At 35.7% G+C, this 23,679-nt stretch overlaps 1 pseudogene; it reads right to left on the reverse strand.

The window, feature by feature from the left end:
- Positions 1-21,569: 21,569 nt before the first annotated feature.
- LOC122099471 lies at positions 21,570-21,668 on the reverse strand (annotated as a pseudogene).
- Between the last annotated feature and the right edge of the window lie 2,011 nt (positions 21,669-23,679).

Below are 23,679 nucleotides of genomic sequence, written 5' to 3' on the forward strand. Positions count from 1 at the left end.
ACAAATCAAAGAAAGGTTGGGCAAATGGGATTGCATGAAGTTGCAGAGCTTCTGCATGGCAAAGGACATAGCTAGCAAGATCAATAGAAAGCCCACAGATTGGGAGAAGATCTTCACTAGCCATACAATGTACAAGAGTTTCATATCTAAAATATACTTGGAACTCAAAAAATTATATCCCCCAACAACAAATCCTCAAAGAAATAATTGTCCATTAATAAGTAAGCGGGCTAAAGACTTAAAGAGAAACTTCTGTGAAGAACAAGAAGGATGGCCAATAAACTCATGAAGAAATGCTCAACGTCCCTAGCCATAAAAGAAATGCAAATCAAAACAACATTGAGGTACCACCTCACCCCATTTAGAATGGCAAAAATCAAAAACTCTAATAACAACAGATGCTGGAGGGGATGTGGAAAGAAGGAAACCTTACTTCATTGTTGGTGGGAGTGTAAACTTGTTCAACCACTTTGGAAAGTAGTATGGATGTTCCTCAAAAGACTCTACATAGAGCTTCCATTTGACCCAACAGTCCCACTTTTGGGCATTTACCCAAATGTTTACAAACAAGAGCACATTAAAGCTACCAGCACAACTATGTTTATTGCAGCATTATTTATCATAGCTAAGATCTGGAACCAACCCTGATGCTCCTCAGTAGATGAATGGATCAAGAAAATGTGGTATATATACACAACGGAATTCTATGCCTCCATCAGAAAGAATGACATTGCCCCATTTGTTAGGAAATGGAAAGACTTGGAAAAACTTATATTAAGTGAAGTAAGCTAAGCCCAAAGAAATATAGGTCCCATGATTTCCCTTATTTGCAATATCTAGTATATGTATGAGTCAAGCAGAAAAGATCAGATAATGTGATGTTAGGAAAATGAACCTAAGATATGTATTTTAAATGTTTTTTTTCTTTCGTGCATTTGTTTCTAACGCAATTATAAAATTATTTGTTTGTTGCTTTGTATGTCCCTCCCCCACAGTATAACCCGTGCTTTCACTGTATTTTATGTCGGTATAATTTGTGGAGGGGAAGGGGAAAAACAAGTCGTTTATATAAGGATACAGGTGGACCTGTTCCAACAATAAAAAGTACAAGCTGTCATGTCAAAAACGAACTTTACAACTTGGGTGGGGCGGAGGATTGGGTGGGGGGAAGGGAGGGTGGGAAGCGATGGGAAGGGTAAACAAAGGAGGAGGCTACAATGCTTGATAATAAATGTACTCACTATCTTGCCAAGTAATTGTAACCCCTCTGTACAGTGTTTTCACAATAAAAAAGAAAAGTGAGTATACATTAGAGAGGCTGCAGAAATAACATTAGGGTTTTTACTGTCTCTACCTATTAATGTAATTTTATTTCCTGGTATTGAAACTCTCCTCTTGTTATTATTGTATGTAATCCAATTCAGTTTATAACTATGTATTCAGTGTGGGAATTCTACTTCAAAGAATTGTAAAGTTTTTTCCTTTTCAATCACCTTATCATTGTCAGGCTACACTGTGGTCATCATCATCATCTTTATCAAAATTATTATTAGCATCATAAGTGCTAATTAATGAAAGTCTTATATGTTACTATGATTTTGCTATTATTTGTCTTTTGATTAATATTTTTAATGTTAACACTGTGCATGCGTCCATATTAAAATTTTGAACAAATAAAGAAACAAAAAACTAAACCATATCAAGTAGCTTGACTGTGAGCTTATAACAGGTTATGGAATAGATTTTTGAAGCATTCCTAATTCCTAACCAGTATGAATTAACTTCCTCTCTCTGCCTCATTACACAAAAATATTTAAGAGTTTGGACAGAACTTTTTCAAGTAATATACTGTAAATATTACTACAATGTCATAAGAATATCTAAAATTCCCTTGAAAGTAAAAGCTATACTTTCCATTGAAATATTAGTTATTTTATTCTAGGAAACTTTCACAAAAATAGACTGCATATCTTTGAAATATAAAAGGTCAAAAATAGCAAAAATTTTTAGAAAGTCTGTCTTCAGAAATATATGTATATGTAAACATTAATATTATGTGTAGAATGACATATATTTTTAGAGATTGTCATCAGAAATATATACATATATCTAAATTTATGCGTAGAATGATGTACACTATAGTAAAACAAAAATCTTAAAACATAATTAAAATAAAAAAAAAATACAGCACACCAAGTGCCAGTGACTCACTCTTATAATTCGACCTGGGTAATGAGATCTTAGAAATGTGTTTGAAAGTGGCCCAGACAGAAAACTACTTCTTAGATTCTAATCTCTAATTAACCACTAAAAACATGAATTAGCTCTGTGTCTCAAATTGGAGATTGCTGTCCTTGAGCATAAAAAGGCTTAGGGATAATGCCCAGGCCTGCAAACAACACCCACAACAACAAAATGTATCACATTAATTTCACAAAAGCATCTTTTAACTGCTGTGAACATTTCTTAGAAACATGAATAAATGCCCCTGGAAAATGTCAAGTAAAAAGTATAGAATATTTACTTCTATGTTAAAGACATGACTATTTAGATTGTTTAAGATATTTAGGTAATGATTAGGAATTAAGAATAATGATCGGTAGGTAATATATTGGGAGTGGTTTGTCATTCTATTTTATGATAGTAATAGAATGATATTTATAATGGTTATATAAAATACTCTTGCTTCGTATTTGAATTATAATAAATGATAAACATTTTTAAATGTTTCCAATGGAAAGGAATATCAATTCTTATGTAATTTCAAGCAATTGAGAAAATTATTCCAAGGCTGGTTTGCTCTAAGACTATATATCTTTTCTTGTTCTAGTTTTCATATGTTCATAGAAATTAAAATTCCCAAAATTCAATGGATTTTGACATTCAGGAACATCTTCATAGATACTAATATTAGAATCCCTTAAGTGGAATTGTTTATTTCATTTGTTACTTTCACAAATAAATCAAAGATGATATTGTATTTTGTTTCTTTTCACTGCTATTGGCTCTTATCTTGAGAATACTTTTTCCCTAGCAAAGTAGAGAAAAACAATTGGATTGACCAAGTAACATGGCTTTCATAAGATGCAGATGCATAGATTTGTGTCTTCTGTCATTTGCCAAAAGTTTCTTCCAGGAAAGGTTATCAATTATTTATAAGTGTTGCTTAATTTCTAGTTATTCCAGTTATCACATACACTTTTTAATTGAGTTACCTCTGAATAAACTCAAAATAAACAGACAAAAAATCCTCAAAATCAACAGAAATCATATTATTGTTTTAAATGTTGTAGTTTACTAAGTTTTTAAGCAAACACAGAAAATATCTTTTTAGGTATTCTGCATTTTGTGTGAAGTATTTTAACAATAGTTTTTTTGCTGAAATATAATTCACTTGAAATATATTATCTCCTTTTATTGTATGCATTTTAGTGCTTTGGAAATGAATTGTACAATCATAGGTTTTCCAAGCCTAATTTTCACAAATTTGCTTTTCTTCAAATAGAAATGCTGTAAATTTTAGAACAGACATTAAAGTAGATATAAAATTCATTTACAGGAATTTGTCAGGCATACATCCTCTATAGTGAGCCTTTTCAAAATTTGTTTTTTGGGATTATTTCCAGGGTCTCACACAGAGTACTCAAGTTCATTCTCAATCAACCACATTCCCTGTCCAAACAAGTTTTTTACTTCTCTTTAATACATACATAGATGTGTAATGGATAGAACCTATTCAATTCTCTTTGACCTTTTGAAAACTTGCTTGCTTTAATGATTGAAGTATTATACAAATTCATTTGCTATGTGGAGTATATCAATTTCTCCACAAGTGTATTACTATATTGGTGTCATCTTTTTAGATGATGGTCCTACTAGTGAGTTTTTTCTTTATTTATTCTTGGATACTAAAGAGGAACTTATTTCATATGCTCCTACTATTTACAAATGTTCTTTAAAGAAATATCCTATTTGGGATAAAGATATATGGAATTAGAAGATATGAAAATACTTAGAATCATTGTAGCATTAACATTGTAGCATTAACAAATATGTGTCCTCTATCTGTTAGATATGTTTTCACTTCTTTTATATTGTCCTTTGAATTATGAAAGATTATAAGTTGATATTATCCAGTTCATTCTTGCTTTTCTTTACCCACTAATGCTTTCCATGTCATATTTTAGAAACCTTACTGATCCAATGCCATGAATTTTTATGTTTATGTTTTATATCTCACATTTTGTTTCATAATCATTTTTTATTTAAAATTTTTAAATTTTTGTATAAGGATTTAGGTAGTAGTATAAGAACTTTTTTTAAATCTAGGGAGGAAATAGTGCCACTACACCCATTTAAGATTCTATTTTTATTTCATAAAGTCATGGCATCCTTTTCAAATCTATTGACCATAAATCAGTAATTTTTTTTATTGTGAAAATACCATACAGAGCGGTTACAATTACACAACAGTATTAACCAAAGCATACTATTTGCAGAGGAGTATTTAAAAGGTGTAATTTCTTATAAAATTGAACTTTTAATCCAACAAAATGAATACCAGATATCTATCACTTGGAAGATGTGAGCAGAAGTCAAAGGGAAGGAATAAAGAGAGTTATGGAGGAAGAGAGTGAAGGCATAATATTCAACTAAAAAACATGAAAGTGAGGTGAGATTTGGAAGAGAATGTGAAAGTTATGTAAAGATACATTGTACTTATAACCTGATTTGTGGAATGGAAATTCTTTTGAACAACTATTTAATAAAAATATAATTAAAAACAATGGAGATATCTGATCTTAAACTGCATTCTCTTAAACCGTGAATCAATATAATAATTTCCTCCTCAGAAATTTTCTTTGCAGGCATTTTCCTCATAATGCCAAAAAACTGATCAATGCAATGAATATCAATATATCACATTGCATATTGTAAATAGACACAATATAAAAATCACAGTAAAAAATGTTAGAATTCATCACATGATAAAATAACAGGTAGAAAGTATCAAATGCTGAATGATAGTTTTTCCAAGTACTTTAACTATGGTATCAAACTTAATCCTCACAATAATCCCATAAAGTGGGACTACTTCCATTTTTAATTCTCTGATGATGTTATTGAAATCTTCAGAATTGGAATTACTAGTACAGCATTGCACGCTGGTAAGTGTTAGCCTGAGACCCATCTCCCACTCTATCAAATAACCTCATTTTATTTTATGACTAAAATACCAGCACTTTGTCTACTAATTCTAGGAAAATTTCCCAGAATTATTGTGTACACTCTAATAATATGTGACATTATCTTTGTTAGAAAATAGGTAGCTATAATATGAAAATTCCAAGCTCATAATCAATTCAAACATCCCTGGTGAAAGGAACTGCTAAAGTATAACATTCTTGATTTCTAGCTCAAAATAGTAGAAATCATATTCTATCCCTTCACTCAACACTGCACTGCCTGGGGACCCCATCTCTGTTTAACACAGTCATACCGAAAGAGTGTCCTGCCCAATTCCCGATGGAAACAGACTGCAGGTGTTATGGACCAATAATTTCCACATTGTAGCTCACCTAGGTTGTTTACCATTATAAGTATTTTGATTGCTTTTTATACCCAACATTCTGAGGAAAATGTACTACTTTAAAATGTTATTAAGGGCTGGGAAGGTAGCTCATTGGTAGAATGCTTGCCTTGCATGCATGAGGCCCTGGGTTCGATTCCTCAGCACCACATAAACAGAAAAAGCTGGAAGTGGAGTTTAGGCCCCACAACCAAAAAATAAAATAAAATGTTATTAAATCAAGACTGATATAAAAATCACCTTTGACCCCAGATAAATATTTTACCTTTCATATACCCCAAAATGCAGTCTGAAGTATCATTAATGTCAGGAACAAGAGGTTAAAAATCATAGACCCAAGACCTAAGCATGAATTAAAGACTCTCCACCTTGTCAATACAATTGGTTTAAAAAGTCATCAATACTACTGCATTTTAAAAATTTTCTTATGAAATGAAGATTCAATTATAAATTATTAACACTTGAAAATAACTCATTTTCTTGGGCGTAGGACACAAAGCACAAGATTAATCCTAATCATTTTAAAGGACCTTTATTTATACTCCAAATTCACTCCCATAACTACAATGATATGAAAAATAACTGAAGTACAGAAACACAAAGAAATAATTTAACTGCATCATCTACATTCAAAGGACTGTGTTAATAGAAAACAAAGTTAAACTAATAATTAGCTTACCAAATTCACTTACATTCTTTTATTCTATTTCATTTAGTTTCATAAAAACTAGATTTTCATAAGATTATGCATAAAATGTCTATATACCCACTTCCTTTTTCAGATCTTAACAATATTTATTTCAGAAATGTCTTTAGCTCTATAGTCAATGAAATGAAATTATACTTAAATATTCAAAGGGTTTTCTGAAATTGCAAGACTCGCTTTGGGATGTTATTTATATTGGAAAAGATATTCGAAAAGCCTTATTTGTTAAGTTGCGATAGTTACTCCCACAAAAGAGCCATTAGCCCTTTGCATGTACAAAACAACTTCAGATACATCCACTTTGTGGAGATGACACATGCTTTTGGTTCGTTTGTTTTTGAAAGAAATATCTAACAAGCATATCAACAATACCGATTTTCAGTCAATATGATGGTATATTCAAAATTATTAAATATTGGGTTGATTACCTCGTAGTGTGAATAGATATGATCTTACAAAGAAAGTTATTTTCAACAGAAAGCCAGAAAGAGTTTATCCACTTCGTGTTTCACGGGAATAACCAGAAAGAAATACCTATTTGGTCCAGTTGGTCAAACTCACTCCATGAGCATATGTTAAAAGTATAACAAATTTAAGAGGTCAAATACTTATTTTGTAACGACAGTCATCATATAGCTCTAATTTACTACCTAAATATGTCTGAATCTTCTCACCTAACATATAATAAGAGCTGAAAGCAGTCTCTTTTATCTAACTTAATATGGTAAATCCTTTGATTCTGATGATATTATTTGACAAATAAAATGTACAAAAGAGTGGTCCAACTGAAATGACATGACAGAATTCTGATAAATAAAAACATTGCAACAAAGTTAGCTCTTTTCAGCCTCACCCTGTCCACATTGGCAAGCAACATTGCAACAGCACATGCACACATATACACATACACACATATGCATACATGTATACACACCTATACATGCATGCTAAATTCATGATTTATTGTACAAAAAAGTTCAAATAAAAAATTAATGATTAGTACAAATGATAATTTGCCTTACTACAAAATAAAACACAATCCAGGCACCACAAATGTTACATTTTACCTGCCTATCCACATGTGACCACTTTATTTATATTTAATTACTTAATTAACTAATTAATTCAATTATTTGTTTGGTGCTAATACTAAAGCTGGAACTCAGGGCCTGTCTCTGTCCCAGAATTTGTTATTTTTTTGTTTCAGTTTTCTCAAGGATATCATTTTACTGCTTGTACCACAGCTCCAGTTCTAGCTTTTGTTGGTTTCTTTCAAAGCAGAATCTAATGGACTTTTTTTTGTTTGATCTGGTTTCAAACCACAGTCCTCAGACTTCATCTTTCTGATTAGCTACGATTAATGGCATGAGCCACCAGTGTGGCTTTTGCTTTTTCCTTTATAGTTATCTAATGCACATACTTAGATAGTAATTTAAAAATGAGAGTATAGAAGCAAGACGTACAGTGATGATTTTGTCCTGTCAGAAATTCAAGTTAGTAATGTAAATTTCTTCTTAAGAACATACACAAAAAATACCATGATATAGTATAAGAGAACTCACAATTGGACATATGAGTTTTAAGAGCTTTCTAATAGATCCATTATTTATTGGTACCCAAAATTAGAAAAAAAAAAAGTATAATGTAGTACTAAAATAGAAGTCCTTTACATGACTAGTTACATTCCTTGTTTTTTTAAAGACACTTGTTTTCATCTAAAAAAATAAGCCTGTCTATTTTCTTCATGTGGTTTCAATGATTGAAGGTGCTTAATGCGAAATAAAAATGTATTAGTAGTTCTTTGCTATCAATTAAATCTCACTTTGTCTTTTTGGAGAATATAATGATCAAAGCAATAGTTGAGAATCAGTAAGCAATTGTCCATAATCATGCTTCCAGTGCAAGTGAATCAACATAAGTAATGCTCAATACCATTTTCCACAAAGTTTTGTCACAGATACAATCGGCCTACCTCTTTTTGCTGCTTTCCTAGCCTGGACCTATTCCTTCATTGTACATGCAAAGTGTGATTCAACTGATTTCATTCAGATCTGTTCCTACAATTATCAAGAATTTAGATTCTTGTCTGCAATAAGATTAACCTACGTCTCTTCATGGAGGCTGCTAAAAATGTATTTACCAAATTCAAGTAAATACACAAATTTTATTTCCATCTTTTTTAAAACATAAAATTCTGTTTGCTCTATAAATTAATCAGAGGCATGCATTTGTGGCTATCTAGGTCATTGCACATCGTCTCTCTTCCTCTCTCTTTAATGTTTCTCAGAGATAAGAGGATTGCTCTATAATTATTGTAATTTATTTTGCTTTTATATTTTTGGTTGCATCATTTTACTTTCTGCTCTGCCATTTCCCAAATGATTTATATAGAGGGCATTATTTCATCTTTTCTCATTCCTAGAATAAGCTGCACATGAAGACACTACTGGTCCTTATTTTCAGTCTGTATCTTTGAATATGGAAGAAAATCTTTCCTCTGCTCTCATCAATTCCATTCTCTCCAGTTAGAATAATTTCGAATAGTAAAAATGGAAAAGGGGAAAATAAATCATGGTGAAAAAACAGATGCAGAAAATTCACAGGATTTTTCTGAACAGTTCAACTAATGTGAACTATTAGGGAAATACATGGACACCTCATTCTCACTGTCACTCAAAGCCTCTAGTTAGGCAATTCTTAGGAATATGAGGAACATGATGAAAAAGTGAGGAATGGTATCAATTGCAAAAAAAATGGAGAAGGATCCATGCAAATTTCTTCTTTGGGCTGCTGAAAATAATCAGGTTATTACAGTGCAGAGACTACTTTCCAAAAAAGCCACTCATGTGAATACTAGAGATGACGATGAGTATACCCATATTCATTAGGAAGCCTACAGTGGACACTTAGACACTGTCCATGAGTTGTTGGCTCAAGCGGCAGATATTCATGCAATAACTGTAGTTGGTTGGACAACCCTGCGCAGTGATTATATCTGGAATAATACTAGAGTGGCTTTTTTCTTACTTCATCATGATTCAGATACCAATGGCCCCCTTGCTTCTTGCTGCTGGGAATAGAGATAGCAAAGACATGTTGGATCTGCTTCTGTTGAACCATTATGTCAAATCAGGTCTGAAGAACAACTTGGAAGAAACTGTATTTGATATTGCCAAAAGGGTAAGTATGTATCACTATCTCTTTGAAGTTTTGCAAAGCTGCACAAATTGCTCTCCTAAATCATAATTGTTCGGTTAAGTTTATTAAATTTCAAAAATGCCATTGCATTCTTTGTTTCCATACTAAATATTTTCAGGATCCAAATAACAACAATAGCTTATTGTAACAATTAATGGATTCCATGGAAGTCTTCCAAGTGAATTGCATGACTTTGATGTCAAAATGTATTCAAGAGTTAGCTTTATACATCTATAATGATTTCTGGAGAGTTTTGGTATTTTTATTTTACTTAAGTGGTTACATAATTTCACAGTATTGTGGAATAGTGATGCTCAGTTAAAGTCACAAACACATTCTAACATTTCTGGAGCAAATTGTCTATCACAGTCTATAACATTTATGAGTTCTATGAGCTTTGCGATACAGTTATTCCTTCCACATTGGTTGGTATGTGCATTTCTTTTGTTTTGCATAACATCAGCTGTTCCCTTTTTCCCAATTGTTTTCTCCCTCCCATCCCTGCCATTAACTTGCTTAGTTCATTTTGGTCAGTGTCCAGTGCAGCTGACGGGTTTTTCCCTGATTCCCTCTACTTCTATGTCATCTTCCTGGTTCCCCTCCATTGTACACATATATACCATACATGTGATCAGCAGCATGGGGTTATTTAGTAGAGATTCGACGAGATGAGTGGAAGTCCTTTGTTTCTTAAGTCCTGTTAATTTTGTCGTATTACCTAACATTTTGGTTTTAACATCCACTTATCAGGGAGAACATGTACTGTTTGTCTCTTTGCTCTTGGCTTACCTTGCTCAACATGATCACCTTCTAGCTCCATCCATTTCCCTGCAAATGCCATTATTTTGTCATTTCTAATGGCTGCATAGTATTCCATTGTGCATAGATACCACAATTTTGGGATCCATTCATCTGTGGTGAGACATCTGGGTTGTTTCCATATCCTGGTTATTACGAACAGTACGGCAATGAACATGGAGGTGCATGTGTCCTTGTATACTGGTTCCTGTTGTTCAGGATGGATGCCTAGAAGTGGTATGACTGGGTCATAAGGGAGGTCAATATTTAGCTTTCTTAGGACCCTCCAGACTGTTTTCCAAAGTGGTTGTATGAGTGTACATTCCCAACAGCAGTGTAGTCGGGTTCCTCTTTCTCCACATACCCTCCAGCATTTGTCATTGGCTGACTTGAGGATGTGGGACATTATGACTGGGGTAAGGTGGTGTCTCATGGTTGTCTTTATTTACATTTCCTTCAAAACCAGGGATGGTGAACATTTCCTAATGTGTTTCTTTGCCATTTTTATCTCTTCTTCTGAGAAGTCTCTCTTTAGTTTCCTTTCCCATTTAGTAATTGGTTTGTTAGGTTTTGGAGGGATTAGTTTCTTGAGTTCCCTGTATATACTGGATATTAACCCCTTGTCGGATATATTGCTGGTAAATATTTTCCCCAATTAATTGGTTGTCTTTCTAGCTTGGTTGCGATAGCTTTAGCTTTGCAGAAGCTTTTTATTTTAAGGTAGTCCCATTTGTCGTGTCTCACTCCAATTTGTTGTGACCCTGGGACTCTGTTCATGAAATTCTTTCCTGGACCTATAAGTACAAGTGTCTCTCCTACTCTGCCTGCAGTGGTTTCAGAGATTCAGGTTTAATGCTAAGGTCTTTGATCCATTTTGAGCTGATGTTGGTGTATGGTGATATGCTGGTGGCCACTTTTATTCTTCTGCATATGGCCACCCAGTTTTTCCAGCATTAGTGGTTGAAGAGGCTGTGTTTCTTCCATCGTCTGTCTTTGGTTCCTTTGTCAAATGTCAGCTGACTGTAGGCATGTGGATTTATTTCTGGATCTTCTATTCTATTCTATTTGTCTTCGGGTCTGTGTTTGTGCCAGTACCATGCTGTCTTTGTTATTATGGCTCTATAGTAGAGTTTGAAGTTTGACATGGGTATACCTCCCATGTTGTCTTTATTTGCTAGAATTATTTTGGATATTCTAGGTCTTTTTTGGTTCCATATGAATTTTTGGACTGTTTTTTATATTTCAGGGATATACATCATTGGGATTTTAATAGGAATTGCATTGAATTTGTATATTAATTTGGGCAGTATTGACATTTTCACTATATTGTCTGCCTATAAAAGAGCATGGGAGGTCTTTCCATTTCCTAGTGTCCTCTGTAATTTTTTTCTTTAACTTTTTATAGTTTTCAATAAATAGTTCTTTTACACCTTTGGTTAGGTTACTTCCTGAATATTTTATTTTGGGGGATGTTATTGTGAATGGGCTTGCTTTCCTTTATTTCCCTCTCTGCTTGTACATTGTCAGTGTACAGGCATGCAACTGGTTTTGGGGGGTTTATTTTGTATCCTGCTACGTTGCCGAAGTGATTTATGATTTTTAAGAGTTTGGGGATGGAATTTTTGGGATCGTGAGGGTATAGTATGATGTCATCTGTAAAAAGGGATAGTTTAATTTCTTCTTTCCCTATACAGATCCTTATAATGTCTTTTTCTTGCCTTATTGACCTGGCTAAGAGTTCCAGGGCTATATTGAACAGGAGGAGAGACAGTGGGCATCCTTGCCTTGTTCCTGATTTTTTTTGGGGGGGTCCGGTCATGGGGCCTGAACTCTGGGCCTGGGTGCTGTCCCTCAGCTCTTCAGCTCAAGGCTAGCACTCTACCACTTGAGCCACAGCGCCACTTCTGGCTTTTTTCTTTTTGCTTATGTGGTGCTGAGGAATCGAACCCAGGGCCTCAGGCATGCAAGGCAAGTGCTCTACCACTGAGCCACCTTCCCAGTCCCCTTGTTCCTGATTTTAAGAGAATTGGTTGTAGCTTTTCCCCATTAAGTATAGTATTAGCTATTGGTCTGTTGTAAATGGCTTATAATGTTTTAAGAAATGTTCCTTCTATTTCTATTGCCTCCAGAGCTTTTAGCATGAATGAATGTTGAATTTTATCAAAAACTTTTTCTGCATTTGTGGAGATAATCATGTGATTCTTGACCTTGGCTCTGTTGATGTGTTGGATTATATTTATTGACTTACGTATGTTAAACCATCCCTGAATCTCTGGGATGAAGCCTACATGGTTTTAGTGTATGGCTTTTTTTTATGTGTTTCTGTATTCTGTCAGCTAGAATCTTGTTAATGACCTTTGCACCTGTGTTCATCAAGGACATTGGCCTGTAATTCTCCTTTTTGGTTGGGTCTTTGCCTGGTTTGGGGATGAATGTGATATTGGCTTCGTAGAATGTGTTTGGGTTAGCTCCCTCCTTCTCTGTTTCTCTGAAGAGCTTGAGGAGTATAGGTATTAATTCTTCTTTAAAGATCGTATAGAATTCTGTTGTGAATTCATCTGGTCCTGGGCTTTTTTTTTTGTTGTTGGAAGACCTCTGATTGCTTCCCGTATCTCGTTGTAGGATGTTGGCTTATTTAATTGATTTACTTCTTCTTTGCTCAATTTGGGAAACTTGTATTTCTCTGAAAATGCATCCATTTCTGCCAGGTTTTCTTTCTTTAGAGGGTATAACTTTTGAAAGTAGTCCGTTAAAATTGTTTGGGCATCTTGGGTACGTGTTGTGATTTTTCCCGTAGCATCCCTAATCCTGTTAATATGGGTTTCCTCTCTTCTTTTTTAAATTAATCTTGCCAAATATCTATCAATTTTATTTGTTTTTTCAACCAGCTTTTTGTTTGGTTAATTTTGGCTATGATTCTCCAATTCTGTATTTGAATAATCTCCGCTCTTAGTTTGGCTATCTGGCTGTGTTTAGTAACTTTAGGTTCCATTTTTTCATGTTTTTCTAGCTGTTTTATTTGCAACATGAGATTATTTTCTTGGTCTGTCTCTATTTTCTTGATCTGGGCACTAATGGCAATAAATTTGTCCATCAGGACAGCTTTTGCTGTGTCCCAAAAGGTTTTTGCGATGCATTTTCATTTTCATTGAGTTGTAGGAATTTTTTAAATTTCTTCTTTAATCACTTCCATTACCCAGGCATTGCTTTGATGTGAGCTGTTCAATTTCCATCTGCAGTATGTTTTGTTATTGAGAACTAGCTTGATTCCACTATTGTCAGATAGGATACAGGGGATTATGTCAATCCCCTTGAATTTGCTTAAGTTTCTTACATGAACTATTATATGGTCTGTTTTGGAGAAAGTACCATGAGCTGCTGAGAAGAATGTGTACTATGTTGTTTTTAGGGTGAAATACTTGGTAAATGTCAGTTCTGCTTGAAGTATGGCCTCATTAATTCGATAGCTTCTTTGCCAATATGCTGGTTGGTAGACCTGTCCTTTGGTGAGAGTGGGGTGTTAAAGTCTCCTAGTATTATCATATTGGATCTATTTTATTCTGTAAGTTTGAGAGTATTTGCTTAACATATTTGGGTGCATCAATGTTTGGGGAATGTTAGGTAGATTATGGTAATATCCCCCTCTTGTATTGTTTCCTGTATTAATATGTAGTGTCCATCCTTGACTTTTTGTATTGATTTTAGTTTATTTTTTTACTGTTGATTGGATCTTTTTTTAAAATTTTTTTATTGTAAAGATACTATACAGAGGGTTACAGTTACATGAGCAAGGTAATGAGTACACTTCCTATTGAGCATTGTTACCCCCTCCATTGTTTTCCTCCTACCATCCCTGCCCTCCTTACTTCCCCGAGGTTCTTTTTTTTAAAAAATTGTGATTAAGTGATTACATAACTTCCCAAATTTCACAGTATTGTGAAATAATGATGCTCCTTTAAAGTCACAAGTTCATTCTAAATTTCCTGGAGCAAATTGTCTATCACAGTCTATAACATATAACAGTGTACACAATACAACATACATGTGATCAGCAGTATGGGGATATTTAGTAGTGTTTTGACCAGAAGAGTGGGAGTTCTTTGTTTCTTAAGTCCTGTTAATTTTGTCGTATCACCTAACATTTTGGATTTAGCATCCACTTATCAGGGAGACCATGTACCGTTTGTCTCTTTGCTCTTGGCTTACCTTGCTCAACATGATCACCTTCTAGCTCCATCCATTTCCCTGCAAATGCCATTATTTTGTCATTTCTAATGGCTGCATAATATTCCATTGTTTTAGATACGACAATTTTTGGATACATTCATCTGTGTTGGGGCATCTGGGTTGTTTCCATATCCTAGCTGTTGTGAACAGTGCTGCAATAAACATTGAGGTGCACGTGTCCTTGTATATTGTTTCCTATTGTTCAGGGTAGATGCCTAGAAGTGGTATGACTGGGTCATAAGGGAGGTCAATCTTTAGCTTTCTAAGGACCCTCCAGAGTGCTTTCCAAAGTGGTTGTATAAGTGTACATTCCCACCAGCAGTGTAATAGGGTTCCTATTTCTCCACATACCCTCCAGCAATTGTCATTGTATGATTTCTGGATGTGTGACATTCTGACTGGGGTAAGGTGGTATCTTTGTCTTTATTTGCATTTCCTTCACCAACAGGGATGATGAACATTTCCTCATGTCTTTCTTTGCCATTTTTATTTCTTCCTCTGAGAAGTCCCTCTTTACTTCCCTTGCCCATTTAGTAATTGGTTTGTTAGGTTTAGGAGGGATTAGTTTCTTGAGTTCCCTGTATATACTGGATATTAACCCCTTGTCTGATATATTTCTGGTAAATATTTTTTCCCAATTAGTTATTTGTCTTTCTAGCTTGGTTGCAATAGATTTAGCTGTGCAGAAGATTTATATTTTAAAGTTGGCCCATTTGTTGAGTCTCTCTCCAATTTGTTGTGATCCTGGGACTCTGTTCAGGAAGTTCCTTCCTGTGCCTATTGGTTCAAGTGTCTCTCCTACTCTGTCCTGCAGTAGTTTCAGAGATTCAGTTTTAATGTTAAGATCTTTAATCCATTTTGAGTTGATGTTGGTGCATGGTGATAGGCTGGGGTCCACTTTTAGTTTTCTGCATGTGGCAGCCCAGTTTTCCCAGCAGTAGTGGTTGAAGAGGCTGTGTTTCTTCCATTGTATGTCTTGGGCTCCTTTGTTTAATATCAGCTGACTCTAGGCCTGTGGATTTATTTCTGGATCTTCTATTCTGTTCCATTGGTCTTCTGGTCTGTTTTTGTGCCAGTACCATGCTGTCTTTATTATTATAGCTCTGTAGTATAGTTTGAAGTGCGGCATGGATATCCCTCCCATTTTGCCTTTATTCCCTAGAATTGGTTTGGCTATTCTAGGTCTTTTGTTGTTCCATATGAATTTTTGGACTGTTTTCTGTATTTTAGTGATGTAAGTCATTAGGATTTTAATAGGGAATGCATTGAATTTGTATATTAATTTTGGCAGTATTGCCATCTTCACTATATTAACTTGGCCTATCCAAGAGCATGGGAGGTCTTTCCATTTCCTAGAGTCTTCTGCAATTTCTGTCTTTATCTTTTTATAGTTTTCATTAAATAGTTCTTTTACATCTTTGGTTAATTCCTAAATATTTTATTTTGGGGGAGGTTATTGTGAATGGGGTTACTCCCTTTATTTCCCTCTCTTCTTGTACATTGTCAGTGTACAGGAAGGCAACTGATTTTTGTGGGTTTATTTTGTATCCTGCTACTTTGCCGAAGTGATTTATGATTTCTAAGAGTTTGGGGATGGAGTTTTTGGGATCATGAAGGTATAGTATCATGTTGTCTGCAAAAAGGAATAGTTTAGCCTCTTCTTTCCCTATGCGGATCCCTTTCATGTATTTTTCTTGCCTTATTGACCTGGCTAAGGCTTCCAGGACTATATTGAAGTGCAGCGGAGATAGTAGGCATACTTGCCTTGTTCCTGATTTTAGGAGAATTGGTTGTAGCTTTTCCCCATTAAGTGTATTATTGGCTATTGGTCTGTCATAACTGGTTTAATTGTTTTAAGAAATGTTCCTGCTATTTCTATTTTCTCCAGAGCCTTTAGCATGAATGAATGTTGAATTTTATCAAAGGTCTTTTCTGCATCTGTGGCAAAAATCATGTGATTCTTGACCTTGGCTCTGTTGATGAGTTGGATTACATTTATTGACTTACAGAATAAAATAGATCCCAATACGATAATACTAGGAGACCTCAACACACCACTCTCATCAAAGGACAGGCCTACCAACCAGAGGATTGGAAAAGAAGCTACCAAATTAAGTGAGGCCATACTTCAAGCGGAATTAACTGATATCTACCGAGTATTTCACCGTAACACAACACAGTACACATTCTTCTCAGCAGCTCATGGAACTTTCTCCAAAATAGACTATATCATAGTTCATGCAAGGAACTTAAGCAAATACAAAGGGATGACATAATCCCCTGTATCCTATTTGACCATACTGGAATCAAGCTAGTTCTCAATAACAAAGCATACCGCAGAAATTTCTCTAATACATGCAAATTGAACAGCACACTTCTTAGCAATGCTTGGGTAATGGAAGAGATCAGAGAAGAAATAAAACATTTCCTACAACTCAATGAAAATGAAAAAAAAAAAAAACCTCGCAAAGACACTTGTGAGACACAGCAAAAGCTGTCCTGAGGGGTAAATTTATCGCCCTCATTGCCCACATCAAGAAAATGGAGACAGACCAAGTAAATAATCTCATGTTGCAATTAAAACAGCTAGAAAAACATGAAAAAATGGAACCTAAAATTACTAGACGGAGCCAGATAACCAAATTAAGAGCTGAGATTAACCAATTAGAAAATCAGATAATTATAGCCAAAATTAACCAAACAAAAAGCTGGTTCTTTGAAAAAATAAACAAAATTGATGGACCGTTGGCAAGATTAATTTAAAAAAATAAGAGAGGAAACCCATTTTAACAAGATTAGGGATGCCACGGGAAAAATCATAACACGTACCCAAGATATCCAAACAATCCTAATGGGCTGCTTTCAAAAGTTATACTCTCTAAAGGAAGAAAACCTGGCAGAAATGGATGCATTTTTAGAGAAATCCAAGTTGCTCAAACTGAGCAAAGAAGTGAACCAATTAAATAAGCCAATATCCTACAACGAGATACAGGAAGCAATCAGAGGTCTTCCAACAACAAAAAAAAGCTCAGGACCAGAAGGATTCATAGCAGAATTCTATAAGACCTTTAAAGAAGAACTAATACCCACACTCCTCAAGCTCTTCAGAGAAACAGAGAAGCCAAAATCACACTCATGCCCAAACCATGCAAAGACCCAACCAAAAAGGAGAATTACAGGCCAATTTCCTTGATGAACTCAGGTGCAAAGATCCTTAACAAGATTCTAGCTAAAAGAATCCAGAAACACATAAAAAAATTCATACACTATGACCAGTTAGGCTTCATCCCAGAGATGCAGGGATGGTTTGACATTGTAATGATTTTAATGACAAGTTTATATTATCAGATATAAGGATTGCTACACCTGCTTTCTTATTAGGGGCATTTGATTGGTAGATCCTTTTCCAACCCTTCACTCTGAGTTTGTTTGCATGTTTGGCTTAGAGGTGGGTCTCCTGAAGGCAACAGATGGATGGGTCCTGTTTTAGGATCCAATCTGCAGTTCTTTTTCTTTTGATTGGTGAAATAAGTCCGTTAATCTTAAGAGATAGAATAGAGAGATGCATTATGGTCACTGTTTTTCTTCTTTCTTTTCCTCTGTCCTTGCTCAGATAGACTTCTATTAATGCTTGTCTGGGTGCAGGTCCCTGTTCCTGGTTGCTTTTCTCAGATTGTGTTCCACCTTTTAGTAGTCTTTGTAATGCTGGCTTAATGTTTATGTATTAATTTAGTTTTTTCTTTGCTATTAAAAATTTTCATTTCTCCATGGAATGTGAATGCTAGCTTTGCCGAGTATATCAGTCTGGGTTGGCAGTTATTGGCTCTCAGTGCTCATGTGGTACTTTCCCAGGCCTTTCTTGCATTCAGTGTTTGTGTGGAGAGATCTGTAGTGATTGTAATATTTTTCCTATAGTAGTATAGCTCCTTCTTCATTTTTGTTGCATGCAAGTTTGTTTCCTTATCATTCAGATCTATCATTTATACTATAATGTGTCTAGAAGTGTTTCTCCTGGGATCCTGCTTGTTAGGTGTTCTATATGCTTCTGTTATGTGGGTAAGATGTTCTTTTTAGAGATGGGGAAAATTTTCACCGATTATCTTGTGGAATAGGTGCTGCATTCCCTTGCTTTGATATTCCTCATCTTCGTATATGAAGGTTAAATTTCTTGGCACTATCTGCTTGTCCTTGAATTTCCCTTTGGTATAATTTAAGTGATTTTTCAATATCTGTCATTTTTTGGTCCAGTTGATGTATTCTGTCTTCTGTATTCCATTTTGTTCACTCTGTTAACTGTGGTTTCCATTGTGGTTTGCATGGAGGAAAGGGACTCATTGTTGATTTCAATGGATTCAATGTTGGTTTTCAAAATACTAGTCTCACCTCTTAATGAGGTATGTACTGCCTCTATTTTGTCACTTATCTCACGGCTTAGTGAGGTGTGTGCTACCTCTATTTTTGCATGCATCTCCTGTTTGATGTCCTGCACCTCTTTTGGTATTTCGACCCAGTGTTCTTTCAAATTCTGGTCTATTTCTCACTTTATTCTTGAGTCATTGCCTCCAGCATCTCTTGGATATAGTGTTTGTCTTCCATTCCTGCTTTTCTCCCACTGGGGCTCTCCCCTGGATTGCTGCTGGCTTTTAGAGATAGCTTGCTATCCTAGGTGTTGATAAACCTTGTAATATTTCTCTGTGATTTTCTCATGGGGATACAGGGATTATTGCAGACTAATCTGAAATTTTGTTTTGGTCAATAGGTGTCTGTCTTTGCTTGATTACTGTTTCTGTGCTGGTAGAGAGAGTCTGTACCTGATCTCAGTTCTGTTGGGGGCCGACCTCCAGCTGCTGGTCTGACCCACACAGGATTCTCAGCTCTCTGCTGTAGATCACTGGCAGTTCCCACCTTTAGAAGGGTTGAGCAGCCTAGATTGCTCCTGTTTGTTTCTACAGGTGCTCTTGGCGAGTTCGGATGTGCTGGATGTACTCTCCCAGATGCTGGAGTCTGCTATGGTTTCCTGATGTTTTGTTTTGTTTTACTTTTTGGCTAGTTGTAGGCTTGAACTCTGGTCTTGGGTGCTGTCCCTCAGCTTTTCAGCTCAAGGCTGGCATCCTACCATTTGACCCATAGCACCACATCTGGCCCTTTCTTCTTACGTTTTGTTGAAGAATCAGATCCAGGGCCTCTTGCACATAAGACAAGCACTGTACTGCTGAGCAACTTACCAGCCTGAGCTCCTGACTATTATCAGGTGCTGGAGGCCTGTCTTGTTCAATTCCCAGCCTAGAATACATGGGTCGGGTTCTTGTGGGGTTTGGGCTTCTCTTGTCCTGAACCCCCTGCGTCTTTTGCTGTCACAGGCATGATTACCAGGGGTGCATTTCCCCTGTTTTTCTTCCCTCTGCTGAAGCGTATACTCACCTTCTGATTTCAGTTGGGAGGAGTTAGTTATGTTGCTCAGGCACCAGATCCCCAGGCCTGGTCCCAGACCCCAGCCTGGGGCACACCTGATGGACCTGTGCTGCTATGTATCCCACCTAGATTACGCAGCTTGGAGTACACAGTTCAAATTTCTTCCACCGTTGGGTGTCTTGACCCAGTGGCATTGTTCCAGGCTTGGGCATTTAAGCTTCCTTCCAGGGTCTCTCTTGTTCAAGCCTTGCCAGCTGAGTGTGATCCATGGGCTGGTGGAGCTCTTGAACAGTTTCTAGTTTTAGTGGGTCCTGTGGTGCAGGTTTTGGGGTAGGGGGTCTGGGGATTCCCACCAGCTCTGGTCTCCTTTGAGGAATACACTGTCCCCTGCAGGGTACTCACCCTGGAGCTAGTTGTTTCTGTGTGATGTAGGTTGCTGGTTGCCGTTGCAGTGAGAGTTCAATTGAGGTAGTTGTGGGCTAGGCTGAGAGGTGGTGGCTCCGTGTGTTTCTTTTCTGTCACTGCCTCCATTGATACTGTTTTGGTCCACTCCACGGGATGGGCCTCCGGCCTCCACCCGAGGGGTGGGGAAGGGGCCTCTGTGCAGGTGCTGATCTCTGGGGTTTGTCTCTGTTTGCGCTCTCTTGATCAGCATCAGTTACTTTCAGTTCTTCTGCTCTGGTGTTCTGTGGGCATCTCATGTATCTCTGAGGTTCCTGCCATGGGGCTGAGTGGCTTTGGTGGGATGGTGCCTCTCTGCTCGAATGGAGAGTGAGGGGAAGGGGTGGGATCTTTGTGTAAGTTCCCTGCTCAGAGGTTTCTTCATTCGTCACGATCAGCGGGTCTGACACTGGTACCTCAAGGGGCTTTGGTGCGGGTGATGTGCACACAGCTCCCTCTCTGGGCCACCGGCAGCTCCCACCAGGCCAGGCTGGCCATGGCTTGGCACGCTGCTTTGTGACCATTAGACGTTGGGGGAGGGGTCTTCATGCTTCTCTGTTGTGAAATTCTTCTTTTTACTCTTGTTTTTCTCTGGATGTTGATTTTTTTGTTGTCGGTATCTTGGGGAGATTAAACGTTGGAACTCGAACTCTCTTTTTGGTTGGGGAGAGCTGTGGCATTCCCCTACTTCCCCGTCGCCATCTTGGACCCCCTCGAGTTTTTGCTTTTTTTATTCAGATATAATTTTAATTTATCTGTTGAAATGAGTACTAAAGAAACTAAAGATATTTCTGGTGCTTATCTGAAAAATTATACTTTAAAATATTCTGTATTCTGTTTGTATAATGCCCATAATCTATTTTATTCTTTCCTAGATATAAGACTTTGAATACTACATTGTTTTATAATATATAGGTTCATTAATAAATGTGTCCTTTCAGATTGCATTCCATACCAAAACAGTTTAAGATTCCTTTTTTACTAGGTGTTTATAGTATATTTCTTTGGAATAAAATGACAATGTTGTCTAATTTTAAAAGTTTTATAAAGATTATACAATGTAAAGGCCTTTCTAAGGTGAAGATTTAACTGATGTCAAACTAACTTTTATTTATATGAATTACATGTATTGTTACACTTGTAATTTTGTAATCAACTTTTTAATAATTGTTTTTCATTTCTTGCATCTGAAGAATGAAAATTATGGAATAATTCACAGATTTTCATATCATCCTTTGCAATTGCCATGTTAATCTCTGTATTGGTGTAATTTTGATATATGTGCTGCTGAAGCATATAATGTCCTCTAAATTTAGGTAGTTAATGATGCAATATTTATACAGGATTATATCCTTGGGTGCCTATATGTAACAAGGAAACATTATTGTTCCTAACAATGCTACTGATCTTCTTTCCCTAAAATTCTGTGTATAATGGAAAATAATTATATTGTTCAATTGATTGCTCACGTTTGCAATTTTTTTGTCAATGACTATTTTAAATCTTTTTCATTTTAGATTTAATCATACTTTGAAGCATTTTTAGCTAGGTCCAAAGGGGATGGCTTTTTCAAGTACTTATTTATCCAACTGAGTTAGCTCTGTGTAGCTAACAGATTCAAAGTAAGCCTTGCTTAAGAGCTACTTCTAAACTTCTGCAGCTGAAATTTTCCTAAATGAAGTCTCATTGGCACAAATGTCTACTTGACACTTTACCATTCTTCCATGTAATATCAGACCAACCAGAATATCTTACCCTGATAGTGTAAATTGTCTTACTTGAACAAAACAAATCTTAGTTCCAAGGGATCATAGAAAGATGAATATTTCAGACAGAACTTTTCAGACTAGAAGGTTTTTATCAAAATATAATTTTTTATTATACCTACCATTTCAAAAGTAGCTAAAGCCAAGAAGGTGAAAAAATTGTTCATATGCATGATTACCTAATGTCCTGGCCTATCTACCTTCCAACCAGGCAGGAACTTAGACTAATGCTTTTCTATCACCAAATATTTTCATAGCTCCAGGAGAAGTCCATAAGTTTCTCCTTGATATTAGGCCTTAAATTGGTAATGTTTCCTCTTGCCTTCAGTCTGTAAATCTACAAAAGGTAAAGGTTTAAGTCTAACTCTACCAAACACTGAGGTAGAGATAGTGGAATAATACTTTAAAACAGAGTTGCTTTTGATACCCTAACCAAAACAGAACAATGCAAAACATGTGCCATTATATTATGTTATATATAGTTATATATTTTATATTTATATGTGCTGATTTTATATTTCACACAGTGAAACTTACTAGAATCAATTGATAATTTGAAAAGAAAATTGATATTTATTTATTCCAATAAATAGAATTGGAATATAAATAATTAGGCTTAGAATATATATTAGAATATAAAAAGTATCAATGCAATGTCTTCGATATAAACTTGTGATACCTTCTATGTGTTCATGGTCTTCTGAATTCACATTGTTAAAAATCAATGTTGTTTCCTCTAATCTATAAGAGATTTTACTCTGATGCTCTGTTTATTGTTTTAACTCACTGGTCTCAAACTGTTTTTCTCCATATTTCTGATGCATTCCTACAGATTATACTCCAATTGTGCTAATATGATATCTAAAAGACATTATTCTTCTATAGACCCATGGGTCCTAATATCTTATGGCTGAGTTACCTGCATCATTAGATAACAGGGGCAAGACTTCTCACCTAAGCCTACGCAACATGCCAGCAGAAAGTAACTGAAAATCCATCTCAATTTCTCATTTCTTATATTTCAGGGCTCCAATTCCTTGAGAAACAAGAATTAGCAGCAAGCAATTGTGTAATCCAAGGCAACTTAAAATGAAAGATGAAGTCACAAAATCGAGAGAAATTACTGTATTTCAAACTGAATTTACAGATGGCCAGCCCATATGAGTGAACAAGATCAGAAAATGTCACAAGATTATTTTTAATACCCCTCCCCTAATGACTAATGTAATATATCAGTCCAGCATAAGTGGGCCCAAAAAATAGTTCCTGTAAGGATGAATCCGTGATTGATCTACCATGGTCAGGAAAACTTGACTTAGAGGTCAAATGTAATTCAGCAGAACATTAATTGAGAAGATCGGTAGTGCTTCAAAACACTGGTACTTTAGTACAACTTGGTTCTGTGGTATAAAAAGGTTGTCATTCTCAAACCAAACTACATTTAATCTCCTGAAAGTGTATTCCTTTTCAAATAAACTTTTTGAAATCACACTTGCCAAAATAACCTTTGATAAGTAGATGACACTTAGTGACATTACAAG

Source organism: Dipodomys spectabilis, unplaced genomic scaffold, assembly GCF_019054845.1.
Source record: "Dipodomys spectabilis isolate Male_0828 unplaced genomic scaffold, ASM1905484v1 ptg000515l, whole genome shotgun sequence".
In the NCBI taxonomy this organism is placed as follows: Eukaryota; Metazoa; Chordata; class Mammalia; order Rodentia; family Heteromyidae; genus Dipodomys; species Dipodomys spectabilis.